A 17,008-nucleotide genomic window follows, 5' to 3' on the forward strand; every position below is an offset into this window, starting at 1 on the left:
AGCGTGTGGGGCAACGCCGCGCATAACCTTAGAGAAGGGGAGAAAGCGGTTGGCTGAGCAAAGCAGGGCGTGCTGCTGCAAACCGCTGGTAGCTGCGGTTGCTTTGACCCCTCCTTGAAATTCGTTTCCCTCACACGCGTCGAGACACTAAACGCTGTCTCTGGAATCTGTGGAGGAAGGACGCGCATAACGTAAGACAAGGGGAGAAAGCGAGTGGGTGGAGCAAAGCAGTGCTCTCTGGTGCAAACGGCTGGTAGACCTTACGGCGTTTTCTCCTCCATGCACTCAGGCGTTCATTGGTTGAGCCCTCTTGAGTGACCACTTGCGCAGAGGACTTGTTTTCATTCGCTTCCTAGACAGATTTCTGGAACAGTGTCGAGAGGACGAGTCTACATGCGATAGGGGAAATAGGAAGAAACATGCACAAACAACGCGGCAGGTTTCATATCTGTATTTGGTTAGGTTGAGTTGCTATTGCCGCTAGTTTTATTGTATCTAGAACTCTTTTAGAACTCTTAACTCCCCTCCTAACGTATTTTGCTGACGATGTTACTGTGTGTGAAACTTAATGTTTTTTTTCTGCTGACTGTACAAGGAAGCCTAAGGAATCCAGCAGTAGGCCTTCGAACTGCATCAGGGTGATCAGTTATCGGTTAGTAGCGGAGCTCCAGAGCTCGCGCATCAATCACAACTGATAAGGAGGTCCGCCCCTGGAAACCGAGAAGGGGATTATTCATTCGTGACCCGGGATTCGTGACCAGTTGCTCATTGTAGAGGTGTAGCACGTGAGGGGTTATAATTTATGCGGATCCAAAAGGAAGAAACACACTTACATAAATTACAGAAAGTGGAAGATAGATAGAACAACGGGAAATAGTTCAAAACACTGGTCTTCAGCCCCGGCCGAAAATGAAGTTAGTGTTTTGATCTTTACTTGATGGTCTCTTGAAAATAACACAGTATGTAGCAAGTTTCTCCATCGGTGTGTTCTTGCGCTATTACTAATATTATCGTAATTAGAGCACAGGGGGGGGGGGGGTGCACCCCCACCCGCATACTTTCAGGGGTTACACTTGTTGTGCCTTTAAATAAACCGGGACGTCAGTTCCTTGAATTAAGCTTCCCCCTTTTTAAGTTATAAGTTATAAGTTCTTATTATACAGACAAAAAGAGTGATAAATTTACTACCGTACTAAGTTAGTAAGTGGTGAGTACCACATCAAGTTACATTGATTGCAACATCATTTACGATACCAAGTATATTCCGAGACACATTTGGTTTACATTTATTACGTAAGTATCATATCAAAGTTATGAGGATATTTTACTATGGGGCTCGAAAGTTGATGACGTAAAAAGACTAAAAAGTTGAATAACCTTAAAATTATTAAAATCACCTAAAAAATAATTTTCGCTCTTAAAATGAAAGCTTGATCTTTTCATAAATTACAAGAGAGTGGTTGAGTAATTAGATGAAACCCGTTGCTGGTTTAAACTACAGAAGCAAAGGGGAAAAAAGCAAGTATGTGCTAATGTAGTACAGTTTTCTTTATTTTAACTTCAAGGTTGCACAAAATACGTAAGATGTTTCTGTTCTGAGTCATTCACCTACTTTCAGAGTGTACTTTGCACGAAACAGTAGTCGGTCACATCTGAAAATATAGCTGCGTTTTGCGTGCATCACATTAGATTTTTTTAATGTTGTGACTATAATTTTTCTAAAACCACAAAATAAAGCGATAGTAGTGGCCAGCAAGGGAACCTCAAAGTAGGCTTCACCCAAAGTTTTTTTTAAGTTTGCTGGAGAAAAAAATAAATTTACCACAATGAATTAATTATAATTAATCGATTGCCAAAAATTTCAGTAATGCCGACCTCTGTTGGTTACCACAGCGCGCTACGACGCCAGAGGTTCAGGGTTCGAACACCGGCCTGGGCATGGGTGTTCTTTGTGAGTGTCCCTTCATTAGTTTCGTCTTACCAACACTCATCCTCATGTTCTCGGTTAGCCAAAAGTGGCAGAAAAGCGAACTAAAATAAACCAGATCTATCAATTAAAAATTTCAGTTAAGAATAATATTATTATTTTGCATTAATCATATTTCCGATAAATTGCGTACTTGTTAGGAAGACGACAAAAGATAGTGAAAACTGACCTAAAAGTAAGAAAAAAAAAAGGCCGGAAAATGTAAATAATTCAAAATAAAAGCAGTGTTTTCTGGTTGTTACTGAAGGGAAATTGACTACTAACAGGTTTAGCATTTTCCTCAAACCCCCCTCCCCCAAAAAGAGGTGATATTTCATTAACTTCCGAGCCGTAATTATTACCCGTTAGTTTCTGATACATGAGACATTACATGTAAGGACAATGTTTGAAGATTCTTCCATTCCAGAAGATGCATCGGTTCTGTTCCCAAGTTCATCTTATGGTCTCCGCTTAGCGACTTCTCTCCGCCTCTTTCGAATTCTTCCCATGCAAGTTCTGGAAAAGGACAAAGGACATCGGAGGTTGCGCTTCTTGATGCTGACGTAATTTCACCGACGAAACAGTCTTTACCGCACATAAAGAACCGAACAAGGACCATAGTTGTCAGACTGCACATAGCGGCCGACTTGAAAGGAAATGTCGGAATTTACAACAATAAAGTCGGCAACAAATACAGCCATTAAAATGGAAGTTTACAGCAAAGTTAAGACTGAATGTTGTTTACATTGCAGCAGCTATTTATAGCAAATAATTTTACCTTGGATCAGTTCACTCATTGTTTCTGGAATAGAGTTTAGGTGTGCAAAATGGTTTGGGGTAAACGTTGAATAAAAACATTTTTTTTTCAGAATGAAACCGATGTTAAATTTAATTTCGATTTTTCGTACATCGAATACAATAGCTTATGTACTAATGTGTCCAGGCCCGTACCCAGGATTTTTTTGAGGGAGGCGCCAGATCCGAAAATGTGTGTCTATATATATATTACAAAATAATGGAAATTTTAAAATATTTTTAAGTGTTAGATTTTATATAATTCTTGTTTTCTGTTAATAATTATCAATAAGATAAAAAAATCAATTCACCGATACACCCACCCCCCTCATCTCAACAATCAGTCGCTTACAGATAAATATGCTACGCAGCGTACAGCTTAGTGTTTATTGTTTACATGCAATTTTCCGAAGTATTCAAATAGTTCTGTGTTGCGCAAATTAACAATGTTTTCAAATTTCCTTTAATTTTCTTGTGTGCATTGAAAAGTCATGATAATTCTGTGTTTAGAAATTAACATATTTATAAATTAAATGTTGCATATTTACAATTATTATTACAATAAAGAACATGTCTAAATGCGACTGCAGTTCGGAAAAGTCGGGACAGGGATTAAAAGTAATGAACTGTCCTGACTAACTCGGTAAGTAGGACGTCTGGTAGCTTTGCATCAACGATTATAAAACGAAAACTATCCAATGTTGCAGACTACAGACTTCTACACAACGAACACATCAATTTATGCAAGAACAAAATTGAAATTTTTACAAACTTGCAAAATCGTCAATGTTATTTTCGTAGCTTTTTATAGGTTCATATTTAAACATTTCATGGTTCTAGGGGGGCCACGCCCCGTCCCCTGGGTACGGGCCTGGACATGTCCATAACTTGTCAATCAATTAAAAACTTCCAGAACGTTGATCACAGTGCATTACAATTGACAGACATGTTACATGCTTTCATAACGTCGCCGCCTTGTAATCAAGGGATCTCGTTTTCGATACCTTGTGGAGGCACTTAGTGTTCGGATCCCATTTTAAACTGTAGGGTCGGTCCCGATTAGCTCTGTGTATAAAGTGGACATAAAAAACAAACTCAAACATGCTTTCATCGCAATGCTAACAAGGCAAATGTGTAAGAATTCTGGTTCATATTCGAATGATCTTGTACTTAATTTTACATACCTTCACCATATGCGCCGACTTTGAGGGGGCAAAGGATTTTCTGCCACCAAAATGCCTCAAGAAGTAGCTATATACATTATACATAAAAATAATTATTGTTGTCAATCTTGCCACCCCCCCCAAATTTATGTGAAGTTGGCGCCTCTGGTCATCACCACTTCCAGGGTTTAATTTTCAATATTCTTCTGGTGGACATGGGCCCTCACGTTGATAATTGCAATATCCTTCCGCGTGTCACTAATCTGCATAAAAAAAGAAAACTGTAACAACGATGGAGATACTTCCAGCAGACCATCAACTCTTGAAGAGGAGGCGAAGTGTAAAAAATAGAATTCAGCCACGTTGACAGCATTCCTGAAGCATCCAGTTCAATATGTGGCCAGCCGCACTCACGGAAATGACGATAATTCCCGAGTCTACTTAGCGCTGACAGTTAGTGTGGTTTTTACAGCGAGCTTCGCTCTTCCTCGCGCGTTGAAAGCTCCAAGAGACGAGCGGCTGGGCCTTGTTTCGGCTAATGAATTGCGCCGCGCGACTGACGGAGAAGCACGCAGAAGTGATATATGAAGTGCTCAAAGTAGAGGGTTAATTAATAAGGATTTAAACTGCATTTAATGATTTATTAATATTATTTTCGTGCATGAATGCTATTGGAGGAGTAAAGAGGAAAAGTCATAGATGAGCTAGACTGTAGCAAAATTCACAAAACCTCTCTCATGTTTTACAGCACTATAAGTTCCTATTATAAGAAATGTATTGTATAATGTAATTATTTTCTTATTTCCGCTCGAATGGCTACAAAGGCTGTCTCTTGCGAATTGCCCCGTGCCTTGAAACAGTTTTTTAATCTCGGCCATATTGGATTTGGTGATTAACGCCACGCTTCGTGCACTTATAATCCCCGAGGGTTAGCCATTGATGAAAGGCTAGGTGAACCCTACAGCCATCTATTTAATAACATTTTCATTGAGAAATTAGGGTCCCCGAAGACACCAAGCTGCTTGATTGATTTCGTTTAATAAAACACTAAATTGCTGATCAAGGTAGAACTTATTGAAAAGTAACACACTATAACGACAAATAACGTTTTCACCCCCTCTATCAGGGTATTCTTCAGACAAAGATACACACTAAAAATTGCGATGTTACAAGGTGGAAATCTTGCGTTTATAGTGTGTTCTTTTTCAATAAATTTTGCACTGGCTAGCATTTTAGTGTTTTATTAAACGTGGAAACAAGGCTTAATTGTGCTATGATTTGCTTTATTTTACTTCGCTTTTCTGCCACTTTTGATTAATTGCGAAGATGAGGACGACTGACGATGTGATGAAATTGATGAAGAACACCCAGGCCTGGAATGGAACCCGAAACCCCTCGAGTTGTAGAGCGCTACGCTAACCACTCCGCCAAGGAGTTCGGTTGGACGTTCTGTAGCGTTTGCCCCCTTTTTTTGCTATTTATCCCCGTTGTCTCGATTATCCGAAGAGGCAGAATACGAGTAGACTAATAGAATAATAAAAAATGCACACGCGTTCACTGTGGAAATGCCCGACGAGCACTGCAGGAATCGAAAGCGGTAATTTTTATATTCACTTGCCCCCTCCCCTCCTCCGATACCTGCTTGTTAGTGGTGTAAATCAACAGACAAGAATTCAGAGCCTATGCATCTTCGCCGAATGAGAAAGCGAAGCACGTAGAGTGCCCCACCGTCGGTCTCCATCAAACGAGGTGATTGAATGATGTATGGCGTTGCCTAGGGAAGGAACAAGTGCTCGTGCAAAAAAAGAACTCGTTCCCGATTTCCGGCGCATAAAAGGAGCAACAAGAGTAATGGCAACAACAAGAAAAAAGAGTTCATGTCGGCCAAGGTGCGAAATCCCGGGGGGACAGGGGGGAATTCCTCCCCACCAACGATCTTGTTCTAAAATTTCCCCCCACCAAACTTTTCTAGGAGGGGAGATTTTTTTTTATAACAACAAAAGATAAACAATTAGTTTTAAAGTCGAATATACTTCACGGAAATAATATCGAAAACACACACAAAAAACTAACAACACAGCCTCGTCTCTAAGGACACTCAACCAGCAATCCCCAGAACACACAAATTAGTCCGATTTGTTATTTCGTCTCCATTTCTCATGGCATTTCGTCAGCTACCGCAAAGTATATAAATAAAAAGAACTTCTTAGCTTTTAGATGTGATTTTTATGTTGGCAACTATTATCTTATGTGTCTTCATTTTGGCCACTCCCCCTACTCACGCAAATCATTGATCACAGCATTAGCAGTATAGTAATATCTTAAATTTGCAATCGAATTTTGAATCAAGGACAATCGATATAATATATTGTATATTTTATAATATGATTGAATTATTTGATAATTGACATATATTTAATGATATTATATATATATATATATATATATATATATATATATATATATATATATTGTGTTTGTGTGTGTCTGTGGGCTGCTCTTTCCCCCACCAGTCTGTAGTTATTTCGCACCCTGAAGTGTCGGCCCGGTTGTCATATCAACTGCCGCCAGGCGCCGAACCAATGCCTTCTTAAGACAAGGCATGTGAAGGGACATTTTTGTTTATATCCAACGTCATCGTTGGTGGGCCATTGAGCGCACACGTGTAACCTTCATTCACACTTTTTTTCCAGACTCGGGACAGGACATCATGTTTGTGCTCTAAAGATTATTTAGGCTTAATATTATATTTTCCGGCAGTAACTTCGCATACACTTTTTAATGCATAATAATATCCTGACTTTTCAATTAGAAACAGCCACGTTACATAAAGTTGGTGAACATATCATGTATGCATACTTAGTAAGACGAATCATAATTAGCCTTACTGTGCATAAAGTGGACTTTAAACACCAACTCAATAAATTCGTATCAGGAACTATTTGTAAATGCTGAGAATTTTATTTTTATACTATGATATTTTTGTTTGTATCGTTGCCTTAAGTCCACTTTATGCACAGATAGGCTAATTGGGACTGGATCGACAGTTTAAAGCGGGATTCAAATCACTGTGCGATGTACATCCACCGGTATCGAATTCGGGACCCTTTGATTACGACGCTGTCGGGGAAGTCTTTAAAATATGACACTACTGGCAAGTGTTCATTTATAGTGACCTACAAATTAATTTCTAAACAATATATGCCAGGAGTGAAAAATAAAGAAAATGATAAAAATAGTGGAAATAATGCAAAGACCTTGACATTATTTCCATTTTTTTTGTGCCTGTACAAAAATGGAAAATAACGAAGTTTAATTTAATTTTGCACGAGGTAAGATAGGAATTTAAAATAGAGAAAATGACAAAAAATATTAAAAAATAACAAAACCTTTTCATTTTACATATTTTCAAAGTGTTTTTCAATTTCAGTTTTAAGCCACGGTAGGCCAGTTGGTAGAGCATCTGGCTACCACGAGGAGGACGCGGGTTCGAATCCCGGACAGGTGATCTCGACCAGGAATTTTTCCAGCCATTTCCCTGTTTCTGCGTGGCTCCGAGGCCCACACAGACTTGTATGAATGCGTTCCTGAATGCAACCCGGGGAGGAAAGGCGGCGGGCGTGATGCTGATCACATCATCCCAACTATCCCAGCTCTATAATTCCACATCACCTCACCCCCATATGCCTTCATGGCATGTGTGCACACGCACAGGGTACCTTTACCTTGGAGGATATCCACCATCTCTTTTGATTTCGTAATCTCGTTAAATAACTTACACATTCTCAGAATCTGCTGATTTCGTTTTCGTAATTTGGAATAGCCCTTTTCGCGGTTTTATTTCATTACGTGAAAAATAAAATTGGACTTTCGAAAGAAGATATGAGGAGTTTATTGCATTGTTTAGTATTTATGTAGAAGAGTAGCCGATGAATGTCTTCGATTGTGTAGATTAAATGTTGATACAGCTTCTTAATGTCTCGTATGGATCGTACTTAATATAGAATTTTTATTACGTAATGACACTCGTTATTATTTAATGCCTTGAATATTTGGAAAATTAGCCTTGGAAACCGGAATTATATTTGAACTTCATCTCTGTCAAAGTAGCGACCGTGTCTTGGGTCTCACATTCATTAGGGTCCCTCTTCTCGAGATGGTGAGTTCGTTTCCCCTTCTCATGCATGTGAAACAGCTTTCGGTTGGGTTCATTGTGGTACCAGCTGTCGCATGTGTTGAACAGAAGGGGCCGCCTGTGGAGACGAGTCTCATATGAGAACGAAATCCTTCTTTCAAAAGATATCTTATATCCCCCCCTCGCTATTTCACCTTTCTTTCTTCTTTTGTTTCCAATGATGTACTTCTTCCCCTCTTCAAATATCCGGTTCAAGAGCATCCTATGTCTGTAGGAAGGTGTTCCAGTTTTCCTTCAGTGCTTTCGCCGCTCTCTATTTTTTTTTTTGTGGTTATGGCCGGTCTTATGTGCGTTCGTAAACCCATTAAGTCTTTTTTAAATAATATTTGTCGCTGACCATGAGAAAACTACACAGTTGACTGATTTGATCTCTCAGTTCAGAATTTAGAAAAAAGAAGATTTGGGGAATGTGATAAGAACCGTGTGAAGAAATAGATTACGAAAATAATAAACACTATAGCAGCACGACATATCGGAAAAATTGCGAAAGGAATATATATATATATTTAAATAATAAACCCCATGGTGCAAAAGCACTTCGAGGACCAAGGCCTGCCTAGATGCTTGATGGTCAATGCATCGAGTCCCATCGTCGCTGTTTTCTAGCTTTTAAGATTGGTTGATTGAGTTGGTGTTTTAAGTCCTCTATGCACAGAAAGGCTAACCGGGACAGGACCTACAGTTTAAAGTGGGATCCGAACCACTATGTGCCTACACCGGGTATCGAACCCAGGGCTCCTTGGTTACAAAGCGACGACGCTACCACTGCGCCATCGGTGACGTCCACATTCAGGATGTCCTGATTCAGGATCTCTTTGAAAAGTGCCTCGATTCGGGATGTGTTTATCACAGATTTGATGTCTCGGTGGAATTTGTCCGGATTGAGGATGTCCTTTAATTGCCTAAGACCGGTTTCTTGAGAATTTCGACCTTTAGGAGCAAGGGGAGATCATAGTCCAAATCACCTTGAAAAGACAAAATTAGGTTAGGTTAGGTTAGGTTAAGTTAGGAATCATATCGTTCCATTGCTACGCGAACCTCGCGTGCAGCGGTGGAATGTCTCCCTTATGAATCACTCCCACTCTAGGACTCCAGTCAAGAAGACATCCTGAGTTAGGACAACCTCAAATCTTTAGCAAACCGGTTCACAGAACACATCCCCAATCGAGACAATTTTCAATGGAATTTCCACAGATCCTGAATCGAGACATCCTCAGTGTGGTATAAATCGCGCCATCGGAGAGGCCTCTACCTATTAAGAGTCAGTACTATTGATTTCAAGTATATCCCCAATTGTCCTCAGGATGCTGGGTCAACAATGATATTTTGGAGCTTCCGAAACATATGCATGCATATTTTGGTAGGAAAGAAGAGCTTTCCAATTTAGATACTTATAATTTTTATTCTTTATTCGTAGACTGGTACGCTCTTGTGGTGAAAACAATATTCAGTTCTGAAACCAAATTTGATTGATAGATTTGGTTATTTTACGTCGCTTTCCTGCCTCTTTTGGTCAACCGCTACGTTGAGGATGAATGGTAAATTGATGAAAGGACAGCGATGACACAACGCAAGTCCCGCAGATATTATTCTGGCTGTGGGTTCAAACGCCAGAGTTTCGTTAGTCTGCAACATAGTCCAGGTTGTACTACGTGAAACACGCAGAAAGTCTGAGTTAAGTTTTTGTTTTAAACCACGTTATGCACAGGTAGGCTAATCGGGACTGTACCTACATTTTAAAATGGGATCCGCACCATTATGTACCTGGCCACCGGGTATCGAACCCGGGGCCCCTTGATTACAAGATGCCAACGGAATAGACAGAAAGAAAATAGTAGCAATCAAAAGAAATTGATAGATTGATTTTACTTCGCTTTTATGCCACTTTTGGCTGATCGCGAAGATGAGGATGAATGATGATAAGACGAAACGAATGAAAGGACAATCACAAATACAACTGGACTGGACACGAACACCAGAGATAATTATACTGGTTTTGAGTCCAGACGCCAGAGCCTCGCTAGCCTGCAAATACAGTCCAGGGTGTACTACGTGGAAGGGAGGTTGACCCCAACAAAAGAAATAAATATCATAAGAACAATAAACGTGGAAATGTTTGAGCATGATTTCTTTCTCCCTAACGCTTTTTTTAAAATTCCTTTTGCAAGATTCAATACATCAGCCTTTGGCCCCGAGGGCGTCTTCGCCTTGCTTTCGGTACGTCACCCTCGCTTCTTTCCTCATCCATCACCATGGCAGAGGTCAGAATAAGAGGATGACGTCAGAGCAGCCCACATGGCCGCCGTCTGAATCTGCGCCTAACGAGCATGAACTTCGGTGAATCACATGTAATGTAATTCCACCGCGGCCGCTCACTATAGGATGAACATGTTCAGCCGTGCAACGGAGGGTCGTGAGAACAAATCCTGACCTCCCGTTTCCATGGCTCGAAACACGTTTCTTCTCTCTCTCTCTCGGGCTGACACATGTGGTACTCTTCTCCCCATTGTTGCACATGAAGGGAAATTTCCCTCGGTGCAGGGAATTTCTGGTAGAATTTTATATAAAAAAGGAAAGGAGAAATTTCATGGATGTTTGTATATATCTGGCTCACCTATCAAAGTCAAACTGATTGAATTGTGAAACATGGAACATGTAATCCTTTATTTTGTCGCCTAATTTATCCTCCTCAAAACGAACTATAATTAACGTTTTAAATTTGACTGGGAACAGTTAATCTTTCGACTGTCATATAACTATTAAAGTTATTGCAATAAGTCTCCGAGAGTGAAAATTGTCATATTTTGCAAAATTTTCTCAGAGTACAATTTGATATCGATAATCTCTTCAGTATTCCATTCTTATTTCCTTTCATACCAATGGCATATTTTTAAGGGAGATGCATTGGATCTGGATCCCCTACCCCCCACCCTCCTTCGACCTGAAAGACCACCAAGTCCTCACATTGATTTTGATTGATTTATTGATTTGTTGTTTTAAGTCCACTTTATGCACAGTAAGGCTAATCGGGACTGGACCTACAGTTTAAAGTGGGATCCGAACCACTATGTGCTTCCACCGGGAGTCGAACTCGGGACCCCTTGATTACAAGGCGACGACGCTACCACTGCGCCATCAGGGAGGCCCTCCAAGTCCTCACAAACAAAATACTTGTTTACTGAAGTTTATTCATTTTTGCATGACTTACATAGGGAAATAGAGAGTGATTATACACCTTTGCGTTGACAGTACCTGCAAAAATTTATACAAACCACTACTAAGAATAATATGTATAAAAATAACGACCAGGGACTTTACTTACCATCAGCTGAACGTAACAACCTTTTAAATATTCAATAAATAATCCAGTTTATTTTTTTTACATTAATTTCTATGTTAGGACCACTGTTTGATCAAATTTTAGTAATTTATCAACACATAAGTCAAATAATGAATACATGCTTATATCTATAGTCTTATATAATTTTTACTTGCTCATGGAATAATAATAATAATAGTAATAATAATAATAATAATAATAATAATAATAATTAACCTATTTTAATAAGAATTTTATTAATATATATATCAATCTTATTAGATTGTTAATTATGAACTTTATTATTATTATTACTGTAATCCCAGACTGATATTTTATTTATTGACTTGGCTAAAGCCTTTGATAGTGTCAGGCACGAGGTATTACCAAATGAGAACTTAAAGGAATTGAAAAAAGTCAAAGAAGTTGCTGACATCCTCTGCACCTGCATACGTAAAGATCCATTCCTTACAAGCATGTATCATGCAATAGAAATGGGATGAAAATAGTCATGGAAAATGTGCCATGAATACTTGCGCATCCCACTGTATAATCAGCCGCAAAGACAATACTGAGCAAATTTAATCCGATGAAAACAGAACCAAGGAACAAACATAAGAGTGCAATAGGAAAACTGATTGTAAACCTTGACCAACATTCAATGTTGTATATTTTTTGCTTCCATAACAATTTGATCGTAAAGTGAAATATAACTGTTTGTAGCTAATAATCAGCAGCGAAGCCAGGCTGGCTTCGTGTAGAATTATGCCAGAAACCAATGAGTTTTAAATTAATTGTATAGTGGGATGCACAAGTATTGCTCGGCAAATTGTCCATGAGTATTGTCAAAATTTTTCTCTTGCATCCTACGTGTTTTTAATGACTGAATTTTTACGTATAGCTAATAGTTTGTTTGGCATTTTCTTTTTAATTCTTGAAGCTATTGTTGGTTAAAAGAGAGTGCCTGAACATGGTGATGGACAGTTTGTTTGGTAATATCACTGTACAAAGCTTGTAGAGTGAGATGCATACATATTTTAAAGCAAATTGTTCACTGTTATTGTTCCTTATTAAATTATTAAATTTTCCCTTGCATGCTACGTTTGTGTATTTTCTAACATTGCTTTTCTGCCTGTTAGGCTAATCGCGACGATGAGAAGGAATGAAGATCATGTATGCAACTTTCCTGTACTACACATTCCATGTCACGAAATGAAGGAGTATGGTGATGAGCAGTTTGGGTTCACATGTCGTTGTAGGCGACTGTAAGGTGTAATTTGTCATTACTGAACGTGCTCCCATCTCTTTTGTATGTAACGAGAGTGCAATGGAATTACCGAATCAGTTTACAAAGTTTCCCCGCCCTGTGCGCATCCTCATAAATATTTGTCTCGGGGAGGAGGAGTAAGTGTTTGGGATACAGTTAGGTGGGTTCATCCCCTGCCACGCCTGCCGTGACTCTGATGCAAGCGGATAACGACAGAGGGCTCTGCTGACCCTATTCGCGGCTTAACGGGACGAGTGACGTCAGAGTTTGGATCTTCAGCTGCGGGCTCAGGTTTATGTTTGCGAACAGGTGTAAACCGTAAAATGTTCTGCATACAGGGGCGGTGGATGGAGTAGGCTTTTCGTTTGGCTCCCTTCCTACCCATCTGTAGTGGCGCAGAAACGTCGTATTTCATCCAGGGGCACAAAGTTCAACCTACATATGTACTGTATATATTTGGTTCATTTTATTTCTGCCACTTTTGGCAAATCGAGAAGATAAGGATGAGTGATGATATGATGGAAATGATGAAGGGGCCCTCACAAAGAACACCCATATCGAGGCCGGAATTCGAACCCGAGATATCCCTGTAGGACCTTTTCTACCATATAACCATGTTTACGTAGATACCCCATATATATATATATATATATATATATATATTTGTGTGTGTGTGTGTGTGTGGCGGGGGGGGGGGTGCGCGCGCGTGTGTGTGTGTACGCGCGCGCACATGGACATCCGCAGGATATTTTCCCAGGGAGAGGCAAGCAAGGTATTTATTTATTTTTTCCAGCGGAGCAAACGTTACCGCTCACAAGAAAACTCCTTTGCTTTGAAGTTATCATGTTCCAGTAACGCTCTTACAATAATTGATATGAATTTCTGTGGCTGAAATGAAAGGATAAGAGCATGTGTAAAATATAGATATAATAGTTTTAGGTTGATATTCAATTTCTAGGGGGCGAGCCCCCTTGGCTCCCCTTCTGGACGTCCATGTGTGTACGTTCTATTTCAGGATAGCTCACGCATCTTTCAATTTTTAGAGTACAATAAAGATGCAATATTCACAAAATGATTTCATTTTTTTTATTTTAAAAATAATTATGGTTGTTTTCAACATAGTTTATATCATTTTTTTTAAACGTTTTCAGTTCCCAAACAGATAAAGCTCTGCCATTAGTCCGTTTTGCACTTATTTTAAACAATTTCTACTTGAGAAGATTGTAAAGTTTTCCGATCGCACAAACCTATTGAGGTAACAAGTACCACGATGCAGTGTTATAGGTTCACGGCGGTTCGAATTCTTTTGGATAAGGAGATAATGTAGACAAAGTAAAGTTTTTATATTAAGTACGAAATTTACACTCATTTCTAACTCTTTTTAAACACAATTAGACAAAAAACTTGAGCCTTCGTTAAGAAAAATGAACAATAAACGCAATCCACTATGTAGGTTAAAATTGTATCTTGCAAATAAGGTTTATAAAATAATGAACTTCCGATAATAGGTAAGGCGAAAGTTTTAAATGTTCGATGCTGGAGGTGTAATTTATTATAAATTACAAATGTAATTTGATTATATTCTGCATGGGCGTCCGGAAGGGGGGGCAAGGGGGGGCCATCGTGGCCCCCCCTGGAAAATGAAAGTCAACCAAAAATTATGTATTTCACACATATAATTTCATTTTAGCCACAATAATATGTGTTAATTATTGCATGAACACCATAAATTCAAATTTAAGCAATGTTTTTTTAGGGAACAACAATATTTTTGGAGAAAATGTGCCTTGTTTGCCCCCCCTGGAAAAATACCTTCCTTGCCCCTCCCTGGAAAATATAATGCGGACGTCCATGATATTCTGAGAAATTCCGGCTGCACGATAGTTGAATCAATTTTATAAAAATTGATTTAGAAACGTACTACATTGCTTACCAATGTAAATTAGTGGCAAGCAATGACGTACTAAGTTACTGCCCCAGTGCCCCTAGCGGAAAAGTTTGACAGTGAACAGCCCCCCCCCCCCCCAATTGCTGCAGGGATATCGCACTTTGGAAAAAATAAAAGGTGAAATTATACCCTGCAAGAAGCATAGTACGAAGTTGAAATTCGCGATTTCCTAGCCGTGGGCTCAGTATGTTGCATCTCACCCCACCGCCGACAAACCTGCCGCAGACATTTACAAGTGTGTAACTAACTGTATATGTACCGTACAGGCGCCGTGCATAAGCGGCTGTCGAGGAAAGGACCACACATGAAAACATTCTGCGCAGATTAAGCTCGCTTCACCCGATCATTCATCTTCGGTGCATCACCTCTGCGTTCATTATGGCAGCTCCCCCCTTCCCCATGCGGGCATTATGATTTATAGATGTCCAGGAAAAAGCCTGTAATGATCTTTGTTGCCAGACGCCGTCTTTTACGACGTAGTACTCGAGGTGAGTGCACGATCGGGGCCCAGTATTTATTGCAAGCTGACGGAAGAGATTTTTAACAGTGCAAGTGGCTGGTTTACCGTGTGGCGTAGTCTCTGTAACGGTCATACCAATCCGTCCATCCATGTCAATCATCCATATCGTACGAAATTATGACAAGCGAAGATATAAAGTTTGGTTGAGGGATGGATATTAATTTATTTCAATTTATTTATTTATGTAGCAATAGAAATAGTTAGGCAACGCCTTGCAGCGAAGCGAGTATTTCAGGATATAGGTGCCCCATTTTTTGCCGGTGACGGTACGTATACACACAAAAGTAAATGCATCAGCTGAGCAAAAAATGCGTAAAGTACATAAAACGCATCAATTGATGCATTAAAGTACATTCGAAATATGATGCACTTTGGCGTTACCTTTACAGATGATACACAAAAATACATCAAACTGTAAATTTGGTACTTATCAAAGGCCCAAAAATACATTTTAATGCATCAATCGATGCGCTTCTGTTGCATCAGATAGATTTTGTGCATTTATTTTTTTGTCTGTAGCTTTTTCGTAAGGGTCAATAGGCAATACATCCTCTAGAGCAGCGTATCTCAACCGACGAGAAGTTCTAAAATTGACGTATCAAATAAATATTACAGCTTTCCTAGTGTGATAATATAGTCATTGATTAACTGGAATTTTTCGGTGATAAAAATGTTTCCGATGAAAATCGGCACTTACAAAAGTAATTTAATGCTCTTGGCCTGATTTTATGTTTATGATTTAACAATTGTCAACAAGTCTAGACATGATAACACTATTCTTTTTCATTATTATGCCATAATTTATTATTAATATTTAATTTCAAGGATACATATTAATTAACGTATAAAGTTTTTTTAAAAAGTAGACAGGTTCTTCCGAGTAAAATTGTTAGGATTGGAGCATTGACTTTTAAATATATTAATTTACCGAGCCATGGTCTCACGAAGGTTGAGAACCACTGCTGTTAGAGAAGGTACATGAATTGTCAACTTGATGGTCGAGCATATTGAGTAGTCGATTTCTGATTTCATCATCTATTCGAATCCTCCGACTAATTATTTTAATCTAACCATCAATCATTCTCATGTCGCGATAAGGAGGAACATTGACACAAAATAGGAAAAGACAGAAAATTAACAAATATCAATGTCTTATTTTTATTTCTGGAGGATGAGACGATTTCACTACTTATTGTCGTTATCTTGATTTGTTTTCTGCCTTCGTATACTCCAACTTCACTGCTTCTCACTATACCCCCTTGAGTTTTATCTCAGATTTATATCTAGACATCTGTATATCGCAATGCAGAAATAATGCCAAAGACTAAATATTTTTATTATTCTCTTTATAAAACGAAATTAAAAAATGAAACTTTTTATTATATACTGTATATTATTTGATTGATTGATTAATTGATTTAAAATTGTTGGGTGCTTCGGCACGCATGGCCATTTTGCACCCTTCAATATATGCGGGGAAGATCCCCTTACGTAAAACCCTTACCTCAAATTTTTTTAAAAAAAGGTGTTAAAAGGCCCTTTGGAAAGGTTAAAAATTCAGTTCTCAAAGAGCTAAAAACATTGGCTAAAAAAACACTGTACATTCAAGAAGAATGTGCCGAACACTTAACACAACGTTGCAAATACGGCACAACGGAGGGTCCAGTCCTTGCAGCAAATGACGATGTTGCTTAGAATAATTAAATATTCGCAATGAAGCCGAAAATGTAATGAAAATCTAAAATATGTAAATAGAACAATTTTCTTAATATTTTCAGCTTTAATAAAATGAAGCAAAACAGCTGTAAGATCCTATCTCAGCATTCTAAGAGTGG

General features: G+C 38.9%; 1 protein-coding gene across 1 annotated transcript in view; it reads left to right on the plus strand.

Annotated features, from left to right (window-relative positions):
- LOC145985769 (NEDD4-binding protein 3-A-like) overlaps positions 1-17,008 on the plus strand; it is a 187,554-nt gene that overhangs the window by 83,801 nt on the left and 86,745 nt on the right. The window lies entirely within an intron of this gene.

The sequence above is a fragment of the Lepisma saccharinum genome, chromosome 1 (assembly GCF_977018435.1).
Source record: "Lepisma saccharinum chromosome 1, izLepSacc3.1, whole genome shotgun sequence".
Lineage (NCBI taxonomy): Eukaryota > Metazoa > Arthropoda > Insecta > Zygentoma > Lepismatidae > Lepisma > Lepisma saccharinum.